The sequence below is a fragment of the Hemiscyllium ocellatum genome, chromosome 26 (assembly GCF_020745735.1).
Source record: "Hemiscyllium ocellatum isolate sHemOce1 chromosome 26, sHemOce1.pat.X.cur, whole genome shotgun sequence".
NCBI classification, from domain to species: Eukaryota; Metazoa; Chordata; class Chondrichthyes; order Orectolobiformes; family Hemiscylliidae; genus Hemiscyllium; species Hemiscyllium ocellatum.
In genome coordinates, this window is record NC_083426.1 from 41,522,343 (window position 1) to 41,548,039 (window position 25,697).

The 25,697-nt window shown below is 40.6% G+C and overlaps 1 protein-coding gene across 4 annotated transcripts in view; it reads right to left on the reverse strand.

Moving 5' to 3' along the window:
- Positions 1–25,697, reverse strand: part of pacsin1b (protein kinase C and casein kinase substrate in neurons 1b) — a 304,569-nt gene that overhangs the window by 138,892 nt on the left and 139,980 nt on the right. Inside the window, exon 1 of one of the 4 annotated variants that reach the window (XM_060845552.1) lies at positions 15,709–15,727. The exons of the other annotated variants lie outside the window; for them this stretch is intronic. The gene's annotated coding sequence lies outside the window, so the exon portion shown is untranslated. Of the gene's footprint in view, positions 1–15,708; positions 15,728–25,697 lie in introns of those variants that run through there. 4 annotated transcript variants of the gene reach the window in all.

A 25,697-nucleotide genomic window follows, 5' to 3' on the forward strand; every position in this document is an offset into this window, starting at 1 on the left:
TGAGCTTTCTGAACTTCCGATAAATCACCAGTGAAATCAAAGCAAGAACAAGCAGCAATTGAGGGGGCTGAAGGCGTGAAACAAAATATTAATGTTTAATGAAACCTCCCAGCTGATTTCTTGTCTGTTTATGTAGAAGATTTGGATCACAGGATTTGGGCTAAGGTTATTTTCACAATTTTGAATATTCTATATACCAGACTGCACTTTGGTGGTGATCTTTTAGATCTTCACAAGTGCCACTTATGTTGCTTTACTTTGGATCTCACATGAGAGCCAGGAAACCAGCAGCATCAACAGAATCTGTTGTGCGGGAGCTGTAAAACCTTCAATTAATAAATGTGTATTCTACAGGTAAGAGGATATCAGAGAGATCTAGACTCACAAGCGATAATGGAGCAGCACGGTGGCTCAGTGGTTAGCACTGGTGTCTTACAGCGCCAGGGACTGAGTTCGATTCCAGCCTCGGGTGACTGTGTGTGGAGTTGGCACATTCTCCCTGTGGGTTTCCTCTGGGTGTTCCAGTTTCCTCCCTCAGTCCAAAGATGTGCAGGTTAGGTGGATTGGCCATGCTAAATTTCCCATTGTGTCCAGGGATGTACAGGTTGGCTGGGTTAGCCATGGTAAATGCAGGGTTATAGGGATAGACTGTGTCTGAGTGGAATGGTTTTTGGAAGCTCAGTGTGAACTCAATGGGCCAAATAGCTTGCTTCCACATTGTAGAGATTCTATGAATCTAATTCCTGGCACACCATCTGCAGACAGAGGAGTATCTTTTTTAATAAGTCAAAACACCAGTGCCTCAAAGCTCAGGGCCTTCTGTTAGGTGATAGAATATATTTGCATCCAACAAAAATAAGACCAACTTCAAGTTGACTTGGTGGCCATCCTTTGGCAGTGACTTACAAAAATCTACACCACTCTGAAGCTCTCTGCCTTTGGTTCCTTAGAGTCAACTTTGTCAGTGCTGATGCTGGTTAACAGGTCTTCCTACAGATGTTGGTCATTATTGTCATCATGCACGAGGTAATTGAAGCTCACCCAGGAATATTCATTATCATCAAGAGCTTCTACTCCATCAAAGGTGCAGCTGGTGTGCAACCACAAGAGAGATATTTATGTTAATGTACAAAAGATTCACAGATAACCTTCAGGATGCTGTAACATTATCTGGCAAGTTAAAAACAACAGATACTAAATTTAACAGCTACTGATGACACCAGTGAGTGACCAAATAAATAAAGCTAAGAAGTAACAAGGTGCAAACTACATAACAACTAGATAGGTCACTGAGCAAATCAACACATGCTTCATGTTCCTCAACAATTTTGGAAGTGTCCTTCAACATTCACTCACCCAGCTCTCCAGAACGGTTATGGTGTGCTGCACTTTGTACAATATGCACAGCAATGAGGTTTGAACATGCAGAATGAACTAGAAACAGAACACAAGGGAGGAGGATGACTTGGAGACACATGAAGTAGCTGCAGAGCAGAGCTCAACCCACGGCAACCTTATTGGCATAAGGGTCACTTAGGTTGTACTAGTGCAGTCATCTGAAAGTCACTTGTAAAAGTTGCTCTCTCCCCCAGCAATCCTCTCCTCCCATTTTATCATCACAAAGTAATCCTACAAGCAACAAAGCATCCCCCTAACTTAACTCTCAGCATTAATTATTGTATTACCATTTGTCATCAATTAAAAATGTAAAAGCAAAAATGAGCAACACAGAAAGTATGAAAACAAAAGATTTGTACAATTCAAAAAGTAAACCCATATCAACATTCTAAAATTGTGTCACATAGCCCCAACATGTATGTCCTCAAGCATCTTTACTCTTCCTGTTCTTAGAACAGCTAGGATGCCCTTGGAGGGCCCATTTCAAGACTGTTCCATCCAAAACTATACAAGGGCAGATTTTGACACTGGGGAGAAAAGTAGCATGCAGGGTACGAACTGGCAGTGGGGATATATGGCACGGTAAGAGAAATGGAAGCGCTCTGAGCAAAGTTCCAACTTCCATACTCTTTCACCATCATCTCAAAAATTGCTACCATCATCCCTCTTAGAACATAAGAGTATAAGAACCAGGAGCAGGAGTAGGCCATCTGGCCTAGCGAGCCTGCTCCACCATTCGATAAAATCATGGCTGATCTTGTCATAGCCTCACCTACCTGCTCCCTCACCTTAACCCTTAATTCCTTTACTGTTTAAAAAATTATCTATCTCAAAGTTTTAAAAATGTTTCCTGAGAAAGCCTCAACTACTTCACTGGACATGGAATTCTATACATTCATAACCCTCTGGGTAAAGTAGTTCCTTCTTAATTTGGTCCTAAATCTTTTCCGCCTCTTGTCCTAGTTTCACATGTCAGTGAAAACATCTTCTCTACGTCTAACTTATCTATTCTCTTTATAATTTTGTATGTTTCTATAATATCCTTCTCATTCTTCTGAATTCCATTAGCCCAGTCTGCTCAGTCTCTCCTCATAAGCCAAACCCCTCAACTCCAGAATCAACCTCGTGAACCTCCTCTGCACCCCCTCCAGTACATCCCTTCTTAAGTAATGAGACCAACACTGCATGCAGTACTCCAGGTGTGGCCTCACCAGCATCCTATACAACTGCAACATAATCTTCCCGCTTTTAAACTCAATCCCATTAGCAAAATTCCATTTGCCTTTTTAATTACCTGTTACACATGCAGACCAACCTTCTGTGATTCATGCCCAAGGACACCCAGGACTCTCTGTACAACAGCTTCTGCAACCTTTTTTTTTAACCAATCAAACAATATTTCTTTCTACCATTATTCCTCCAAAATTGGATGGCTTCACATTTATTAACATTGTACTCCATCTGCCTGGCCTTTTCCTGCTCACTTAAACTATGTCCGTCTTACAGCCCATTCACACCTTCTTGATTGTAATGCACTGAATAGTACTTTGCTGCAGATCATTGAAGTATTGAATGCTCAAAGCTAGAGTTTCATGCACCATACTTAAGGTGACATTCATAGTATGTAAACCATGAGTGAGAACCAGCATGCATTATTTGATTAAAAGAAAAATACGTAGATTAGAATAGATTAGATTAGATTAGATTACTTACAGTGTGGAAACAGGCCCTTCGGCCCAACAAGTCCACACCGACCCGCCAAAGCAAAACCCACCCATAACCCTACCCTTACATTTGCCCCTTACCTAACACTACGGGCAATTTAGCATGGCCAATTCACCTGACAGGTGCTGGAAATCTGAAACAAAAGTATTGGAGAAACTCAGCAGGTCTGGCAGTATCTGTGGTGAGAGAAACAGAGTTAATGTTTCAAGTCCAAATTAACTCTTCTTCAGAGTTTGTATTAATTTGATGCTTCATACAGGGGACCATTCTACATTGTCAAATACATCACCTCAAACACCTTTGCCATCACATAACTCATGCTCAAGGCAAAATCCTCCATTCTCCTTGTAAGCATGCACTTGGTGGGATGCGACATTTGTCAGTACATCATACATTCTTTGCTGCTGCTGCTTCAGACAATCTGCAGAGGTACCCAAAGGTTCATCACTTGAATTCGGCTGAACAGATCTTGGAGGACCCAATACCTTTCACCATCTGGCAGTTCAAAGAAACTTGATCACCAATACGGATAGATTATCACAACAGCAAAGGCTCAACAGGTTGAGTCTCTACTCACTGGAATCAGTAGAAGCTAAGACACTATTTACAAAAATGAATATGGAAGTTCTATCACAGTGCAGAACTTAGATATTCCAAAAGTATAAAATCAGCTTTAAAAGCTTAATGAGAGCATTCAGTAATAATTATAAATTTAGCATGCCGTTTAAAAATCCAATTCATCTCATTCAATGAGTTGCAAATTTTTTCAAATGTTTTTACTGCGAGACAAAGCATAAAAAATGCTCAAAGTTTGGGAGAAGATTTGTAGCTCGGGTGCTCATCGTTGTGGTTCTGTTTGCCGAGCTGGGAATTTGTGTTGCAGACGTTTTGTCCCCTGTCTAGGTGACATCCTCAGTGCTTGGGAGCCTCCTGTTAGTGCTTCTGTGATGTTTCCTCTGGCATTTATAGTGATTTGTCATAATCACCAATCACCAGCCCGGACAACCAACAGACATAGCAAACTTGATAATGACAACATGTAACTGCTGAAAAAGAACACACAGCTAAAATCGATTGCAGCTGTAAAGAGAAACTGGAATGTCACACCTGACGAGATATCAAAGAAGGGATAAAACGCTCAACAAACTAAATTCATAATCTCCTTGGAGCATCTCCGACTGTGAACAGGATGTGACAGCTGTCTAGGTGAGATATATATTTACAGTTTCCCCCATTTCTATACATAGGGATTGGGTTAAAAGCAAGCTTCAAACCTGGTCTGTGTGAGTTAGTGGCCTGACATTCTAGTGTGTGGATTATGCACAATGAGGGTCACAACTCCAAGAATTGTCATTTGACATCCCTGCGGTGCAGGCAAAATAAAGGCAACATTACACTCTCACTCAGTGCTGTTAGTCAACCACAGCTGAAAGGAATCAGATCTGGAGAGTTTCAATGAACCTACAGATGGCCATTTGGGGTGCAATGGCAGTGACCCTATCCCTGAACTAGGAGGCTTTGTTCAAATCCTATCTGTTCCAGGTGTGCCATAACATCTCTGCACAGTTTGATTAAAATGTCTTAAAATTAACCTACAAGACCAAAAATCTTACTATCTACTGTTCAACAATGTCAATGCTAGTGATGACAGCCATTGCAATGACCACTCTTCACAAATACTTCAGAGATTGATTTGTATGTTGTTACTTTGTTTTGAAATATTTTGTACCTTTTTGGATTCACTTCTTATTTTAAAACTGTATGTGGGCTCTGCAACCTCTCACGTTTAATAAACTCACTTATTCTGTTAAAAGAAGCTTGGTTCAATTGACTCCTTCTTAACCAAAAGTTCATTTTGGTTTGGGAGAAATGTATACAATACTGCAAAAAATTAAACTTCTTGTGACCAACCAAAGGGCAGGTAAATACCAAGAACAGCCAGTTCACCTTCCTCACCTCGGAGGTTAATGGGCTGAGGCATCATAATAGACTGGGGAACCTCACCCGGAGACTAGCTATAATAAAAGACAAATTCTCATAAATTCAGTGATTCATACCATTCATTGTGGTATGGAGAGGCTTCAACATGACCATGTGCATATTCCAGAAATCACTCTCAGTTTGAGAGAAATGATAATAATGATGAATGGTGACAATTCCAGCATCATGAGAACCTCAAAAACTAGGGCCACCAATTGCTTTAGCCTTGGAAATACACACTCAATAGACTCTAGGCTTAATATTGCACTGGATGCACTTTGGTGACATTTCTTCAGCAGGGAGTCACCTAATAATATGATGGGATCTCTCTTTCATTCTTTCTAAGTTGACTCTCTGTTCACCTCAACACAAGCACAGCCTGCTATTGGGCATGCACAGTCACTTTATGTTTGAGGGCACCTTCTCAATTTTCACTGACCTCTCTATCAGGGGATTGAATCATATAATATATTACCTTCTGTATTGTATCAACATATAGGATTACATAGAAGCAAAAACAAGAATTCATCTAATAATTGGCAATTTGCCCTTCTAGATTTAAAGCTGGGCATTTTGAAAACCTCAGTCTCATTTCTCTTCAATGCCTTTTAATGTTTCACCATTAAGTGCATGTTTTCTATCATGATTTCCTATAAAATGCAGCACCTCACATTTCTTTATGTCAATTATCAAAATGTCTTCAAATTGCTTGGAAAAGGAATCAACTTAAAACTAATCAAGCTTGACTTTATCCTGTTCTTTTTACAAGCTCAGAACATTCCAAAGTCATTGTGGAACATTAAAATGCAATAATTGTTAATAAGTGCTTCCCCCCCCCCAAAGATAACACACATGCTTATTTCTAACTTATCAACCAATTTGCATGATTTAGACAAATCAGGGAATTTTACATCTAGATTGAGAAGACTGACTTCTCCAGGAAACTACTATTTACATCTCTCCAATACAAACAACATGCATTAATCAGAATTGTTTTTGTCCTTTTGCTAACCTCATCAATACTAATTTCCTTTGATGTATTACATTTTTTGGACTATAATGCTTAACTTTTAAAACTTTGATTTCTTTATTTTTATGCTTTGTACTAAGATTCTGTACCTTTGTACTTAAGATGGTGCTGTAAGTGGGGGCTTGTAAACTTTTCACTGTACTCATGTGAGTACATGATAATAAAGGTAATTCTATTCAATTCATTTCATTTCAATGAGATTCCTATTCTCAATGCTCTACTCCAACGCAGCATTCCATTATCATCTCAGAAGTACACCCATTGCTGAAATGGTTTCTCTTTTCCTAATTTTCACTTTTTTGCCCATAATGTGGGAATAAGAGCTTTGATAATTATGAGGTCACCTGCACTGTATTTTCAAGAAACCTTGCCACATCATATTGCACTCCAGACAGATCCAAGATGGGATGTGGTAGCGGAATGGTATTATCACCAGAATAGTAAAACCCAAAACCGCAGAATAATGCTGTGAGGACATGGATTTCAATCCCACCACAGCAGATGATGAAATTTGAACTCAAATCTGCAATTTAAAAACAAAAGCTAGCCCAATGGCAATCAAGTAACCACTATTAATTGTTATAAAAATCCTCTGGTTCACTAATGTCCTTGAGGGAAGGCAATCTGCCATCCCTACTTGACTCCAGACCCACAGCAACGTAGTGGACTTTTAACAGCCCTTCAGACAATTAGGGATAGGCAATAAATGCCAGTGATACCCACTTCCATGAAAGTATAAAAACAAACTTGATATGCAACAGGCCATCCCATAATGAAGGACCCCAAGAACTGAGGTCACAAGCTCACCTGCTGCTGAGAGCTGTTGGCCAGATGCTGACAGCTCCTCAAGACTCAGCAGCACCACCAAAGCGACATTGACTGTTTTTGGTATTGCTCCTATTGAGGGAGACCCAGATCCAATGAGTGATAGGGGGGTCCTTCATTGTGCCCACCTTTGTTCTCCCAGTGCTGGGTATCTCAGAGTGAGCGGTGGAGTACCTTCGAACAATATCTTCCTCCAACCTGGGATTCAAACTCCTCTAGATTTTCTTGTTGTGCTTCCCACCTTGGTGACCCCTCAGCTTGGTTAGTTGCCCACTTAAGGGCCCTCTTCGCAGCTCAATAAGACGATTGTATGAGCCTTCACACCATGGATAATCAGGGTGAAGGTGGGAAGGCAACAGGATCAACTGTCAATTACCAATTGCTCCTTTTTCATCAAACTCAAAAATGGGAAGGGCTCAAGATTCCATACAATAATTATGCACCTAATTAGTGCCACATCTATTTGCACAATTATAGAAGTAATCCAGAAAAGTTTATCTCCAGTTGCATCAAGATGGCAGTAAGCTGCCTTCTTAAGTGTTGCATTCTTGGTGGGTATGGTGCTTGTATCATAAGGCTAGGTAATGAAAAGTTTGTAAGAAGATTTGTAGCTCGGGTGCTGGTTGTTGTGGTTCTGTTCGCCGAGCTGGGAATTTGTGTTGCAGACGTTTCATCCCCTGTCTCGGTGACATCCTCAGTGCCTGGGAGCTTCCTGTGAAGCGCTTCTGTGATCTTTCCTCTGGCATTTGTAGTGGTTTGAATCTGCCGCTTCCGGTTGTCAGTGCCAGCTGTCCGTTGCAGTGGCTGGTATATTGGGTCCAGGTCAATGTACTTATTGATTGAATCTGTGGATGAATGCCATGCCTCTAGGAATTCCCTGGCTGTTCTCTGTTTGGCTTGTCCTATAATAGTAGTGTTGTCCCGGTCGAATTCATGTTGATTGTCATCTGCGTGTGTGGCTACTAAGGATAGCTGGTCATGTCCTTTCGTGGCTAGTTGGTGTTCATGGATGCGGATCGTTAGCTGTCTTCCTGTTTGTCCTATGTATTGTTTTGGGCAGTCCTTGCATGGGAAATTTGTACCCAACATTGGTTTTGCTCACGCTGGGTATTAGGTCTTTTGTTCTGGTGAGTTGTTGTCTGAGAGTGGCTGTTGGTTTGTGTGCTGTTATGAGTCCTAGTGGTCGCAGTAGTCTGGCTGTCAGTCCAGAAATGTTTTTGATGTATGGTAGTGTGGCTAGTCCTTTGGGTTGTGCCATGTCCTCATTCTGTTGTCTTTCCCTTAGGCATCGGTTGATGAAATTGCGCGGGTATGCATTTTTGGCAAATACATTGTATAGGTGTTCTTCTTCTTCTTTTTGCAGTTCTGGTGTACTGCAGTGTGTTGTGGCCCTTTTGAATAGTGTCTTGATGCAACTCCTTTTGTATGTGTTGGGGTGGTTGCTTTCGTAGTTTAGGACTTGGTCTGTGTGTGTGGCTTTCCTGTATACCTTTGTGGTGAATTCTCCATTCTGTATTCACTGTGCCATCACGTCTAGGAAATGGGAGAAATAGAGGCAGGGAGCCTCCAGGGTGGAGAGATAAATGGGGGGAATGGGGCTGGGGAGAAGATAGCAAAGAGTACAATAGGTGAATGGGGGTGGGGATGGAGGTGATAGGTCTTGGGGAGGGGGAAGTGGATAGGTGGGAAGGGAGATTGGCAGATAGGACAGGTCATGGGGATGGTGCTTGAGCTGGCAGGTTGGAACGGGGTAAGGTGGGGGGGGGGGGAAGGGAAATGAGGAAACTGGTGAAGTGCACATTGATGCCCTGGGTTGAAGTATTCCGAGGCGAAAGGTGAGGCGTTCTTCCTTCAGGCATCGGGTGGTGAGGGAGCGGCGGTGGAGGAGGCCCAGGACCTCCATGTCCTTGGCACAGTTGGAGGGGGGGTTGAAATGTTGGGCCACGGGGCAGAGGGATTGATTGGTGCGGGTGTCCCGGAGATGTTCCCTGAAGTGCTCTGCGAGGAGCGCAGTTTAAACTGCTAAACAGCTGGATGTAACTGCAGGAGTTTTTTTAACTTGTTATTTCAAATATGTATCCTTGAAAATCTACAGCCCCTACAGCCCCACCCCCTTCCCATTCTAAATCCTTCTCATTTGAGTGATAGTGAACAGCATTGATAACAGATGGAAGAGTGCACACGTCAAAAACAAAGTAAATGGTATCACAAATCAAGTGACCATTTCTACTTCACCAAGCTTGCCCTTAGGAAAGGCTCAACTCACTTATGCTGGCAAATAGAAAATTAGATTTAAGCAGGTACTCAGTCAAGCTAACTAAAACCTCCAGTTTGTGATTTAAATTGTACAGTGGCAACTGGCAGCCTGCAATTTTGCCTCCAGTCATTTATGTTAAGGAACCTGCACTTGAAACACAGTCATGCTTATTCTACAAATCAATTACTGAACCATATTACAATTAATAGAATAACCTGATGTGTATTTTTAGCACTGATAATTCAAAAGAATTCTGAAAATTCCGAGATCTAATGCAGAGTCATTGAATCTTACAGTATAGAGAGAGGACCTTCAGCCTATCATATCCATACCAATCATCGTGACCCCGATCGACTTTAACCCCATTTACCAGCAGTGACCCAATAGCATTTTATACAATTATGCTCCAAGTGATTTCTAAATATTTTTAGACGTTATGAGGGTTCCTGCCATTATCACCCTTTCAATTAGTGAGTTCCAGATAACCTTTCATCTTCGAGATTAATGAATCCTTATCCTCTAAAATCCCCTCTAAACCACCTGTGCCTTGGCTTAATTCTGTGCTTTCTGGTTATTGATCTCTCTACCAAGGGGGAAACATTTCTTCCCCCTGCCCTAAGTGCTCTATTATTTTGTACAACTCAGATTCCCCTCTCAACCTTTCCTGCTCTCCCAGAAAACAATCCCTGCCCATCGAAGCTCCCTTCACAGAAGGACCATTCCAAACCAGATAACATTCTGGGGAGTCTCTACTGCATCGACTTCAGTGCAAGCACATCCTTTCGATAGTTTAATGATCAGAACTGTACATAGTGCTCCAACTGTGGCCTAACATTTTACACAACTCCACCATAACTTTCTGCTCTTGTATTTAATGTCTCAACTCAAAGGCAAGTATCCCCCAAAGCCTAATTAATTACCTAATCTGTGTACCCTGCTGTCTTCAAGGATCTATGGAACCTGGTGCACATATCCACTGATCCTTGGTATTTCCTAAACCCCAACCATTTATCATATATTCTCCACATTTGTTAGTGCTCCCAAAATGCATGACCTCAAAATTTTCAGGATTAAGTTCCATTTGCCATTGTTTCCACCATCTGATTAACCAATCTATATTAATCTGTAGTCAAGGGCTTTCCTCCTTGCTATTTACCAACTTTCATGGCATCTGCAAGCTTACTGATCATATTTCTTACATTCATGTGTAAATCTTTCATACACAAATCAAACAGCAAGAGACCCATCACCAAGCCCTATGATATGCCATTGGCCACAGATTTCCACACAAAAACCCATAATTTAACAGTCAGTCTCTCGTGGCATTGCACTTCTCCAATTTTGAATTGAAATTTGCCAAGTTGTCCCGAATCCCACATGCAATTATCTTCTTGATCAGTTTCTCACAAGAAACCTTGTCAGAAATCTTACTGAAGTCCATGTAGATAGTGCAGTTAATTTAGTCTATCCTTATCACCTAGTCACTTCTTTGAAACATTCAATCATATTTGTTAGACACCATCTCCCCCAGGGAAAGCCATGCTGAATATCCTTGATTAATTCTTGCATATCCAAGTGGAGCTTAACTCTGTTTCTCTGATTTTTTTTGTGTGTGTAACCATTTCCCTACCATCAAGTTAGACTCACTGGCCCATAGCTCTCTGGTTTATCCCCAATAGCTTTTTAAATAAAGGTTCCATATTAGCTATTTTCCTATCCTCTGAAATTTGGTCAGAGAGGATTTCAATACTAATGCTAGCCCTGCATTCTTCTTCCTTGCTTCCCACTGCAGCCTGGGATACATCTTAACTGGGTTTGGAATTATCTACTGAAAACTAATATCTCCACATTCTCAAAGCTAATTTGCTCAGGTAAACCACAACTCTCCTCCTTGACTTAGAGATATAGAGAAGTACAGCACGGAAACAGACCCTTTGATCCAACTCATCCAGATATCCTAACCTAATCTAATTTCATTTACCAGCACCTAATCCATATCCCTCCAAATCCTTCCTATTCATATACCCATGCAGATGTATCTTAAATACTCCAATTGTACCAGCTTCCTCCACTTCCTCTGGCAGCTTATTCCATACACATACCACCCTCTGTGTGAAAAAGTTGGCCCTTCAGTACCTTTTAAGTCTTTCCCCTGTCACCCTAAACCATGCCCTCTAGTTCTGGACTCCCCCATCCCAGAGTAAAAACATTGTCTATTTGCCATATCCATGCTCCTCATGATTTTATAAACCTCTATAAGATCACCCTTTAGCCTCCGACATTTTAGGGAAAACAGCTCCAGCCTATTCAGCCTCTCCTTATAGCTCAAACTCTCCAACTCTGGCAACATCCTTGTAAATCCTTTCTGAACCCTTTCAAGTTTCACAACATCCTTCCGATAGGAAGGAGACCAGAATTGCACAAATATTCAAACGTGGCCTAACCAATGTCCTGTACAGCCTCAACATGACCTCCCAACTCCTATACCAATAAAGGAAAGCATGCCAAACACCACCTTCACTATCCTGTTTACCTGCGACTTCACTTTCAAGGAACTATCAACCTGCACTCCAAGGTCTCTTTGTTCAGCAACACTCCCTAGGAGGTTACCATTAAGTGTGTAAGTCCTGCTCTGATTTACTTTTCCAAAATGCAGCACCTCGCATTTGTCTAAATTAAACTCCATCTGTCACTCCTCAGCCCATTGGCCCATCTGATCAAGATCCCATTGTAATCTGAGGTAACCTTTTTCACTGACTACTACACCTCCAATTTTGGTGTCATCTGCAAACTCTCTAATTATACCTCCTGTGTTCACATCTGAATCATTTATAGAAATGACAAAAAGTAGTGGACCCAGCATTGATTTTCAGCACTTCACTGGTCACAGGTCTTCAATCTGAAAGCAAGCCTGCACCACCACGTGGTACACGTAATCCCTGTACTTTCTGTATTCCTCTAGGGTTTTGATTGTTTTGAGTTTTTGTCATTTGCCATATAAGCTTTTGTTTTTCTTTCCCCTCCTTATCCATTCCTGTGCATTTCTTGACATTTTGGACTTCTGGACTTATTCATCCAAAACTTCAACTTTATGGGAATATGTTGGCCCTGCGCTCACTATTTCCTTTCTGAATGACTCCCACTGCTCTCAAATAGATTTTCCTACGAGTCACTGCTCCCAGTCCATATTGCTCGTTGCCCAATTAAAATTGATCTTTCCCCAATTCATAATCGCGACTTTGGGTCCATCTTTATCCTTTTCCATAACTATCTTACTGAGTTATGGTCATTATCACCAAATCATCATCCCCCACTGACCACTTCAACCACTTCCCTTGCTTTATTCCCTAAAATATATAGGATGTTGAAATCACCTATTACCCAATTATATTTACACTTCTCTAAAATTTGCCTACATGTGTCTTTCTATAATAAAACAAAGAACTGCAGATGCTGGAGAACTGAAACACAAAGACAGAAAAAAAAGTTCCTCTTTTCATTCTTCTATCTCTCCCTGACTGTTTATACTTACATATTACATCACAGAGACACACACAATACATCCTGTGTTAATGTAAATCTGAACTACAAGTTGCAAATAAACAGCATTTCTTCAGAAACACAAAAGGAAGTGGGGAAACAAAAGAACAAACATGAGAGAGAGAGCAAAATAACTAGCGATGTGAGTAAAAAGAAAAGGTCAGACGGTAATCTGAACAAAATAATGTTAGGAGACAATGAGAGACAAAATGTGAGAAATCACTGTACTGGAGACATAGCATGTGGGAATAAATGTTGAGTAAAAGGAAAGATTGTTAAAAATCAAAACAAGAGTAATTGGGCAACTCAGTGAACCAAGAGTGTGAAATCAAAATGAGCCAGTACTGCCCACCACCACCTTGTTCTTACAACAATTTACCTCCTCCTGAAAGGATTAGCACATCCATGCTAAAGAGAAAAGGTCAAAAATCAAATGGCACCACGTTATATTTCAACAGCTTTATTTGAAATTGCAAGCTTTTGGAGCTCAGTTCCTTCTTTCAGGCGTATATTGATAGAATGGTATAAGACAGTTTTTATAAGCAAAAGGTTAACAACTTTAAAACTAGCTGCCCTTATTGAATCCTTTAATCAGTTAGGAGGTAGATTGTTGATTAAAATGCAAAATCCAGATTTGGTTTCAAGTCTTTGTCTCGAGATAACTAAAATGTTTTATCAAAAGGTTTTAACTAAAAGGTTTTATCACAAGAGGTGATATCTCAGGTTAGACAATGTTCTTTGGGTGCAAGGTCTTGCTCAAATCTGTCAATGGTTTAAGTTTGAGGTCTGGTTTTATTTATTTTTTGACAGAAAAGAATCTTGAATCAAAATAAAAGAAAAAGAAAACCGGACCTCAGTTTAAAACATAGACAGATTCGGAGCAGAATCTTGCACCAAATAGAGCATTGTCTAACCTAAGATATCACCTCTTGTACATTGATAAAACCTTTAATTACCGAGGGACAAAGACTTGAAAGAAATCTGGATTTTGCATTATAATCAGCAGTCTACCTACTAACTAACTAAGACTAGCTACCCTTGTTGAATTCTTTAAAGTTGTTAACGTTTTCCTTATAAATACTGTGTCTTCTACCTCTAGCATACCATGCCCGAGGAAGGAGCTGAACTCCAAACGTTTGCAATTTCAAATAAACCTGTTGGACTTTAACCTGGTGTCATCTGATTTTTGACCTTGACCACCCCAGTCTAACTCCAGTATCTCCACTTCATGGCTAAAGAGGAAGTGAGAGCTGTAGTTAAGTTTGAAGTTAAAGTCAATATGAAAAAAGGTGCTGTCCAAATAAGCAAAGGAAGAAGTATGGATGGCCAAATACAATGGGAGGAATGAGGGCGAGAAGTGGGGAGGTCACATTTCCAGATATAGAATAGAAGAATTCCTACAGTGTGGAAACAGGTCATGTGTCCCAACAAGTCCATACTAACCCTCCAAAGAGTAACCCACCCAGACCCATTCTCCTATATTTACCCCCAACTAGTGCACCTAACCTAAACCTCCCTGAACACTATGGGCAATTTAGCATGGCCAATTCACCTTACCTGCACATCTTTGGATTGTGGGAGGAAACCAGAGCACCCAGAGGGAACCCACACAGACACAGGGAGAATGTCTGTCTGTGTGGAGTATGCACAGTTACCTGAGGTGGGAATCGAACCCAGGTCCCTGTGAGGCAGCAGTGCTAACCACTGAGCCACTGTGCTGCCAGATAAATAAATGGAGATTTTCAGCAAGTAACAATTTAACCCATCTGTAGTCTCCCCAACGTAAATGTGAATGCATGGTGAACAGCTGGAAAGTACACTCGATTGAAGGAACACAGGAGCATTAGGGATCTGGGTGGTTTTATCACAGGACCTGAACAGATGTGTATCACAATTTATCCTTGCCTGGGAGATTAACAATTTTTAACAGAATGGAATATTGCTAACCAATCAAAATTTATGGGGAGAAAATGGTATCAAAAACAAATAAAAGGTGCACAAAAAATGTGAGATAAGGAGAAATAAATACTACCGCAAACCATTTGGCCCAAGCTTGTCCTGCTAGTCGACAAGGTTATTCCCAGTCTTCTAGGTTAACTCCATGTTCTCACATCATCCCCATACCCCTTAGCACCCCAAACTTTAACAACCTGGGTCTTGAATATATTCAACTGCTGAGCATCTAAAACTGAGAATTTCAAAAACTCACAACTTTTTTGAGTCGGCAATTTCTCTTCACATGTCTGAAACAGTTGACTCCCCATTCTGAAATTAACTGCTGACATTTTAGGTTTTCCAGCAAGAAACATTTTCTCAGTGTCCAGCTTTGCAACCTCTAAGTCAACTTTTGGAGCTTTCAAAATGAATTGGCTATGCTAAATTGCCCGTAGTGTTAGGTGAAGGGGTAAGTGTAGGGGTATGGGTGGGTTGCGCTTCAGCGGGTCGGTGTGGACTTGTTGGGCCGAAGGGCCTGTTTCCACACTGTAGGTAATCTAATCTAAAAGATCTTTCCAAAAACATCCATAGGCACAGCATAAATTAAAAAGTGAAACATGAAGGAGGTGTGTCTGGTCACTATTTTGAAATGTGCAAAAAATTATTGACAAATCATAGAAAATGAACATGACATGGCTTATTAAATGACAAAAAATGTATAAATATCTTTAAATCACAATCAAATCATCTTAAAATGGCCATATTCAATGTCTCCATCATGCGATGTGTAGCTCATCAAATTTACTCTGAAACACTTTGGTTATGTCATTTCAGGGTCCCATTCTGGAACAGCCTTAGCATAGCTTTCACAATATTCCTTCCACAACAATTTACCATACTGTCCACACACTGAAATGAACATTGTGAATTTTTGGGACAACCTGATGACTGAGCATTAATTGCATCCCTCAATTTGATGATAAATATTTACAAAAAGCAATTCAGAGACTTCATATACCTTGATTCGTTGGGAAGGTTTTGCTCCAGCAACCATCCACTTATTCCAATCAGCACGAGCTATAATCTTCAATAACTTGTTGAAACAGAGACATCCAAAGGTTGATGTTAAGTGCCCTGGTATAATTATAAGATAAGTAATATTTCTTCATAGGTACCATTCATACCATATTTAAACCCCAACTGCACACCACTTGAAATGCTGCAAACTAAGAAGTGACCTTCAGTTTGTTATGTTTCACTGTTGTTATCAGAAATGACATGTTTCAGGAAGGGAAGCCAGCAACCCAGAGACTGGAAGCTGTTGGAGCACAGGGTGCTGGACAAGAGTGCCAAGCCATCATGTTTCCTAGGGAATGGCAAAGGGGGTCATACCATCAGACTTGGACAGCGTGGACCTAGATAGTGGCCCACATCAGCATGCTTTCTGCATTCCAAAAGAAATGTCTATCTGTGCAGGAAGAAAATTAATAATCTTCTGCACTCAATAAGGGTAAATGCTACCATCTTTGCTCTCCTTCCTCACTCTCACTCTCATTCTGCCACTTCACAGTAAAATCATCAAAAGGTAACGGTCTATAACTCTCACTACTGCGTGAAGCATCTTCAGTCAATAGTTCTCACCCACCTCATCCTCTTAAACTATTAACCCTTCCTACCCTCTGCACTTTCTATTCACTTACTGGGAATACCTCACCAGCTGTCCGACACCACCACTAATAACTCTCCCATTCATTTTCCTCTCACTCAATCCCCTCTTTTGTCTCAGTGCAGGAAGAAATGTATCTAACAAGGCAATTGTTTGTTTAATGAGTCAAACTGGTGGTGGTTATAAAAATGAACTGGAGCATGCAGGATTTAATTGATTAAATTAGGTGATTTGATTATGGATTTTTTTAAATTAAAAAAAATGCTGATGTCACACGTCCCGACATATGGGTTAGAGATTTGGGTTCAAGTTCCACTTGCCTAAGACATTTGTCATAACATTGTCTGAACTGGTCGTTCTAAAGAAAAGAGTTTGCAGTAATGTTGGTAATTTGTTCGTTGTGTTTTAATTGGTGGTAGTGGGTTACTAAAATAAAAGGCAGTAAAAAGCTGGAATTCATGAACCTGGTGGAAATATTAGTTAATTGTTAATTTAATGGCATCTTGTCTATTAAAAAAGCAGTTTTCCCCCACCCCCTTTGTTTTGCCATCTTTCTGGGTGAGTTAGCGATTTGGACAGAAACTGGCTAGCTGAAAGAAGACAGAGAGTGGTGGTTGATGGGAAATGTCCATCCTGGAATTCAGTTACTAGTGGTGTACCACAAGAATTTGTTTTGGGGCCACTGCTGTTTGTCATTTTTATAAATGACCTAGATGATGGCGTACAAGGATGGGTTAGTAAATTTGTGGATGACACTAAGGTTGATGGAGTTGTGGATAGTGCTGAAGGATGTTGCAGGTTACAGAGCGACATAGATAAGCTGCAGAGCTGGGCTGAGAGGTGGCAAGTGGAGTTTAATGCATAAATGTGTGAGGTGATTCACTATGGAAGGAGTAACAGGAGTACAGAGTACTGGGCTAATGGTAAAACTCTTAGTAGTGTGGAAGAACAGAGAGATCTCATGTCTATGCACGTAGATCCCTGAAAGTTGCCACCCAGGTTGATAAGGTTGTTAAGAAGGCATACAGTGTGTTAGCTTTTATTGATAGAGGAATTGAGTTTTGGAGCCATGAGGTCATGCTGCAGCTGTACAAAACTCTGGTGCAGCCAAACTTGATGTATTGTGTACAGTTCTGGTCACTGCATAATAGGAAGGATGTGGAAGCTTTGGAAAGGGTTCAGAGGAGATTTATGAGGATGTTGCCTGGTATGGAGGGATGGGCTTATGAGGAAAGGCTGAGGGACGTGAGGCTGTTTTGTTAGAGAGAAGAAGTTGAGAGGTGGCTTAATAGAGACATATAAGATAATCAGAGGGTTAGATAGAGTGGACAGTGAGAGCCTTTTGCCTCAGATGGTGATGGCTAGCACAAGGAGACATAACTTTAAATTGTGGGGTGATAGATATAGGACAGATATCAGAGGTAGTTTCTTTATTCAGAGAGTAGTAGGGGCATGGAACGCCCTGCCTGCAACAGTAGTAGACTCGTCAAGTCTAAGGGGCATTTAAATGGTCAGTAGATAAACATATGGATGGAAATAGAATAGTGTCAGATAGATAGGCTTCAGATTGGTTCCACAGGTAGGTGCAACATCGAGGGCCGAAGGACCTGTACAACGCTGTAACGTTCTATGTTATACTGTAGACTGAGAATAAAATGTTTGCAAATCGCAACTTCTTTTGCTATCAAATTCAATCCGTTGATTTTGGTGTATGAAATACTTCAACTCAGGCAGGAGATGATGACATGGTGCTGGACATTTATAAACTTTGCACAAATCATAGAAATAGCTAGCAGGGTTTGACAAAGACACTCAGTAAACTGGATTAAAGGTTGGTAGATACTGCTCGTATGATCAGAGCTGCACTGGCTCCAGCATGCATGCGTCTGGGTGACTCCATATCCAGGTCGATCGAAATAAACCTTGTTTAAATGTTGTAATAAAATTAGATGATAGCCAAGATTCTACATTTTATGTTTCTTTGTTCTTGTCTGTCAACCCTATCAGCTTTCAGGATCCTCACTTTCCCATCCAATCGTGGTTTATACCTGAATTTGAAGTTTACTGAAAACATATCCAGGTTTTTTATTAAATTTATTCATTTTGTGGGATGTGGGCATTGCTGACTGGCCAGCATTTATTGCCTGCTCTAATTGCCCTTGGGAAGGTGGTGATGACCTGCCTTCTTGAAAAGCCGCAGTCCACCTGCTGTGGGTTGACCCACAATGCCATTAGGGAGGGAGTTCCAAGATTTTGATCCAGCAATAGTGAATGACTAGTGAAATATTTCCAAATCAGGATGGTGAGTGGCTTGGAGGAGAACTTGAAGGTGGCAGAGTTTCCCCCTCTAGCTGCAGCCTTTGTCCTTCTAGATGGAATTAGTCTTGGGTTTGGAAGGTACTATCTGAGGACCTTTGGTGAATTTTGGTAGTACATTTTGTAGATGGTACACACTGCTGCTACTGAACATCAGTGGTGGAGGGAGTGGGCGGAGTGCCAATCAAAAGAATTGCTTTGTCCTGGATGGTGTCTGACTCTAGACTGACTTGAGGAAACCCTGACTGACAATGGCCTCACCTGTAACCTCTACAGTTCCCCGACTGACTCATGCATTATCCCTGGATTGGTTGCATTTGAACTGAATGACTGACCGCAATCCTGGATTGATAGTACATAGATCCCCAGAATCTGGTCACAGCTAGTGATTGAATGACTGTAGCCAACTCCCTGGACTAAGATTTGATTAAGTCCTTGTCTACAGTGCCCTTGACTGCTTGTAATCCCCCTTCACCCCTCTGGAGGGCTTTCACTTTCAGACTTGGCCATTTTGTTGAAGTACAATAAGTATGCTTACTGTGTAAGCTGCTTGCACATGCTGTAGTTATGGCATTGATGTAGCACAGTCCCAGACAGCAACATGTGCCTTCTCTTAAAAGTTCAGTGTTGACAACCATAGCAAATTAACATGCCTTTCTCATCACACTAAATAGCAATATAGATCAGAAATAAAGAGAGTCTGAATGCTCCCTTTGAAATGCCAATGTGCCAAAGGACAAGGTAAGCCAGTGAGCCTCAAAGTGAGCACAAAGTGATTGAACAATAAGAATAAAAAGAGCAATGAAATGCACCATATTGAGATGGATGAGATAGGTGTGAGTCCCATTGCACAGCAACTTGGTAGGAGTATTGTAATGGTGCCTGAGTGCTCCAAAATGTGCAGTGGTGAAATGCAATATAAGTTAGCCTGAGATTAGTTATGATGACGTAGTGAGGCTGATGTGTTACCAGAATCGATGCTGAAAATGTGTTGCTGGAAAAGCGCAGCAGGTCAGGCACCATCCAAGGAACAGGAGATTCGGTGTTTTGGGCATAAGCCCTTCTTCAGGAATGAGGAAAGTCCCATCGATGGCCATGGATGAAGGGTGGAGGTAGCCGCTATCTACTGAGCATGCAATAAGACGTTGAAGAAGCCTGTAGAAGCAAGTGGTGAGACTTCGACACTGATTTCCATACTTGGAATTGGCATCATCTAGTTTCTTAATAGAAAATCAGGCACTTCACATAAATTGAGTGAGATAAGCCAATAACAAGGTGCAGATGCATGCAAATGAGGGAGTCACTACCTATTAGTAAGATTCAGAACTTGCCTTTGAAATAGAAACTTTTCTTTCTTGATGTCAAGAACAAGCTTTTTCCACGCTCACTGTATTTTCCCCAACTTCCATGCCACTTAAGGACTGGGAAAAGTCCACCCACAAGGAATGGAAATTGCATCAAAACAGCGATGATGACTGTTAACATTTCTGCCTAAAGGAAGCGAAAAGTTGGGAATTTATAGATTACAAGTATTATTTCTGTTATGGAAATTATCTCACATGGCATTCTAGAAATGAGCATAGAAAGATGGTTCCTGAGCAGAATATGAAGGAGTAAGTAGGCATTTTCTGGGTTAACAGAACATGCAACTCATTATTTCTCATTTATGTAAAAATGAACTAGATACAAGCAAAACATAAATAATATTTAAATTTACTAATCACCAATTAATTTTGACAGGAAAGAAAATGAAAATAATTTGTCAGGGCAGTAGGTTAATCAAGTGAGAGGATACAGTAAGTGCAGAGAAATGCCAAATATATTGAGGGAAATAGAAAGTTAAAAAAATCTTAAATGACAGCCAAAAGGGGTTGCAGGTGAAATTAAATGCTGGTCCACAGTGAGACTCATGAAAAGAAATCACACCTACAGATGCAAAGGAGGTTTCAACAAGACCCCTTTGAAGTTGGGATGAAGAAAATCACATAAATTGAACTGTGATCTCCTGTGACCATAAAGATAACAAGGGGCTATAATCCCCTGCACAACATCAAGCTGCCCCCACTATGAGTTATGTCTCAAAACCACAGACATAAAATTATGTTTTTCGGTTTTGAACAATACACAAGTACAGGGATTTAAAAAAGTCAAATTCAACTCTAGAGTGCTAGTCAAACTAAATGTTCTTGCATGTACTAGCCTGGATTCAAACATTAATGTGTTGTCAAGGCCACAGTCCAGAATTATCCTCTATTCACACTTGTGCTGCAAGTAAAGGGAACAGTTACACAGCTAGCAACTGGAAAAGAAAACAGATCAACAAATGGACTTTCTCAAGCAATCTTCAAACTAAGCATCAAGAAATCAACTGTTCAGCTACCAATGTCAACGCTACCAGTCAGCTGCACTGCAATGGCCACAAAGTTCAAAGTAAGACTGATTTGCATATCCTTTTCATTAAAGAAGCTAATATTTTTGGACTCACCTCTTCTTTCTGATGTGGGTGTTCATGTTGCATTACTCACTCTTCTCGTCTTGTAATTAATAAGTGCACTCAGTTTACTCAAGAAAGCCAGGAGAAATTGGCTCATTTTAAAATGCAAGTCTGGGAAAAACGAATCTACAAAGATATGGAACCCTGTTTAAATTTGTTGTAATGGAGAGGACAGGTGAATAACCAAGCAGAGCCATTCCATCCCTCCTTGCCCGGAGCTTAAGGATTTTGGGTAACCTGTATGGAACAAGTGGAGGAGTTTTGCCCTTGGTGTCATCTGTTCAGGCCAGGCACCTTCAACATATTTTAAGAAGATAGCCCAGACACTAACTTTTTCTTATTTTAAAGGTAGATGCAAAGTGTATATTCCAGATATGATACAGCTGGTCAAATCATTCTGCAAAACAAAATTTAAACCCTACAGTTGAAACATGAACAAAAAAAAACAGAAGTTAGAATAACTTAACTATTGGAAAACTCAACTGACGTGATACAGCACCTTAACTAAACGAGCTGTTCCAATTTCCACAACATCTCATAAACACACCCCTTTGCAAAAGGTAAATTCAAACATGGGTTCTTACAGGCAGGAGAGATTTCAGAGAGAAAGGTCAGCCACAACATGTCTGCTGAAGAATGGAACCTTTTGTACTGCAGCAGCATCAGCTACAGCTAAACCCAGCAGCCTCTCACTGTTACAACGAAACCAAACTAGAAATAAACCTGAACTGGGAGAACTGGCCATTCCACTGCCATTGTTAAACTGGGTCTTTCCAGACATTTTGGCACCTCTGCCTTTATGAGCTCTCAAAAAATCCCCAAGGACAAAATAACATTGTTAAAGTGACAGCTTTGTCACAGATTGTAACATGAGGCGCAGAAAAGCAAAAGATGCTTTGCGCTGATTGCAACTTTTACAAAAAGGGATATGTAAGATTACGGAGAAACTGAAGAGAAGTGGGACTGGATGAATTGATTTTGTAATGATCCAGCATGTATACTCATGGATCAAATAGTCTCTACTGTGTTTTAATTAAGTTTAACTTTGAGTCATTCCATTATCTCTCATTTATGAAGTGATTTGGGTCCCCACAACGAATAGATCTGGTTTAACCTCTACAGTCTTGCTTCATTCAGTCTTGAACAATGGTGGACAACTAAACAACTTACTGGAGGAAAAGGCGACACACATATCCCATCCTCAATAATGATTAGCCCAACTCATCAACTCAAAAGATAAGCCTGAAACATTTCCAAGCATGTTCAACCAGAAGTGCCCAGTAGATGATCTATCTCAGCCTCCAACTGAGCCTCCAGTATTACAAATGGCCTTTGGACAATTCAATTCTGTTCACGTGATAACAAGAAATGGCTGCAAAAGCTATGACATTCTAGCAATGTACTGTTGAATTGTACTCCAGAACTAGCTGCTATATGTGTCCCCTATAGCAACAATATTGACATCTATCCAGTAACCTGGAAAATTGCCTAGTTATGTCCTGTCCAGCAGAACCAATTAAATCAGCCAGTTACCACCTCATTAGTCCACTCACAATCATCAAAGTGATAGGACAGACCATTGGCAATACTATCAAGAAGCACTTACATGACAATAACCTGCTCATTGTTGCTTGATTTGGGTTCCAGCAGGCCAACTCAGATCACAGCCTTGATCCAAATATGGACAACAGAGTTGAACTCAAGAGAATAGAGGGTGACTGCCCCTTCATCTCAAGATAGCATTTGATAAATGTAGCATTGATGAGCCATTCCAAAACTGAAGTGAATGGGGATCAGGGTGAAATTTCTCAGTGTCAGGACATGTCTACAGGAAAGTCCTCTAGATAGTGTCCTTGGCCAATTCTTCAGCTGGTTCAGTGATCTTCCCTGCCATCATAAATAAGGTCAGAGGTGAGGATGTTCAGCATAATTTTTAACTCCTAAGACCTAAATAACAAGTGGTAAGTAACAATTACAAGAGCAGGTAAAAGGTTAGATACCCTGCCATGAGTAACTGCCCTCCTGAATCCTCAAAACATGTTCACCATCTCCAAGGTGCAAGTGAGGAGTGTAGTGGAATGTTCCTTACTTGCTTGAATCAGTGCACCTCCAAGCAACACTCGAGAAACTTGATGTCATCCAGGACAAAGCAGCCCACTCAAACAGTAGACTGTCCACCACATCTATATTCCTTCCCTGTACTACCAAGCATAGTTAGCAGCACTGTGTACCACCTACACAATGCACAGCAGAAACTCATCAGGGCTCACACCATCCTGAGTTAGACACACATTGACCGAATATCAGTAAAGAAATGGCAACGTTTAGATTTCCCTCTATGCCAGCATTGTACTTATACTACAGAGACTGCAGCAGTCCAAGGTAGCAGCTCATCACCTTTTCAGAGATAGTAAATGTTAGCCACAGTCCTGTGGATGTACACCACAAATTTGGAGCTAGACAAGGTACAGTGAAGATTACAAATGTTACCAGGACTCAGGGGTCATAGGTGTTAATAATAAAGACTAATTATGAAGGCCTTTTCATTGGAATAAAGATTAATAGGTTTTTAAAATTATGAAGATATTGAAATACTTAAAGTGAAAGATTGTAACTATTTCTACTGATTAATAAAAAGGAATGTAAATACAGGATTAATATCTTGAGGAAAATGAAAAGGGAATATGTACAGTAGCTAAGGAAATTACATAAGAATTTTCAGCCATACCACAAGTGATTTATGTGCCAAGTTGGAGGATACCTTATTGGGAATACTCTGCAATATGTTGCAGAGCTGAGGAAATTTCTTTCGAGGGTGTGGGCTGGTGCAGAAAGAAAGGTAGTGGAAGATTTCTAGACTCAGCTAGATAGAAGAACCAGTTCTTTCAGAATAGGGAGAGTGTCACAAAGCTGGTCCTTTTACAAGGTTATGTTGTACTTGATTTTTTTCAGAGAAGTTCTAAATGAGCCAAGCTTCCGTCATGTCTGAAGTTTGAATGGTTCATTGGGGCCCTTTTGTTTATAGCTAACAGATAATGTTTCCGGCAGAAAGCTTTCAAGTCTTTTTAAAAAACTGGTATAATCAAGGGGGCATGGCCAGCTGTCTAGCCAGGTAGGTCAGTTTGGTTCAGGGGTTAATTGAGTCAGGGTTACAGTTGAAACTGGACAATCTTCCCCCTCCTTCTGCCCTTCTGACTTCATAACCGGTAAGCTTTTTGTGTCATTTTTACTCTTTGTGCTAAGGGGGTTGTTTATTGGGACTGTTGCAAGTATTTCGGAGCAGCGTTATTAATTCAGGATAGCCTGTCAGGTTCAGATAAGTTATTCGGGTATTCTATTTTCGGTTCATTGTGTTTCATTCTGTAGTTTTGAAAATAAATTCTGTTTGTTTAAAACTCAGGAGTCTGACTAGTTATTTCACTTTGGGAATATCCACTATACACTTACCTGACACAAATAGCAAAGTTATGGTCTGGGCTACCTGCTTAAAAATGTTTTGAGGGGGTGGGTCTGGTCCATAACAAGTGTGCATCAGTTCTTTCAGAATAGTGAGAGTGTGTGTATGTGTGTGCGCGCACAGATGGAATGAGGGAAGACAGAGAGATAGACAGATATATTGGCAAAGATAAATTATAGATATATATAAATGAAAGATAATTCAAACTGCATTTCACCAAGATTAGAAATATAGCGCACAAGAGAACATTTCCAAACAGGTTAGATCAACAAGAATAATTATCTCCAGAAATGTTCAAAGTGAATCAATTCAATCAAATTACTATGTTTACTCCACTCTGAAGACCAGCAAATGCAAATTTCTCTCAGCTGTTTTGTATCCCCAATGTTCAGGACATGGGGTAAGAGCAGTAGCAAATCAGCCCTCAAAGCTTTAAGCTCCCCTCTGCCCCTATGGTTGCTAACAGGTAAATCAGCCATTCGACTGATTTCTTAATCCAAGATGCTTGAGCCAGATGCCTTCACTTTCAAAAAGACATAACCACAAAAAAGGATAATAGTGAAACTTGTGTCCATTTCAAAATTAACCAGAATAAAAGGATGAAAAAGGCAGAGGCACAGTAGAAATTTGAAAAATAAATCTACAGCTGTGAATGGGAAATGTCCAAGTGCAAGCTGTACTTCCCTGATTGTTTACCTTTTGAGACCTTGAAGAACCAAAGCTGGTCACTAAAGATGCCCATCATTAAAAGTCAGTAAGTTAACATCTTTTTCTGAACAGCTGCATATGCTTTTACTTGCCTTTATAAAGGTTACTTTTGGATTCTTTTACGTCCCAGTCTCCACAGGTTGCTCGAAGTTATGCCATCAATCTACAAGTTTTCTGGATGACATGGCCAATGTATTTGTATAGGTTTAGCTCTCAAGTTCTGTTGACACCTGTCCATTCTATCTCTTCCTGTTTGTTGGTCAGTCTCTCTATTTGTCACAGCATTATTTCATCTTTTTCCCCATGAGGTGCAATTAAATTGTAAAATCCCTCACCAGTTTTCATGCTCGACTCAGAATCAATCTG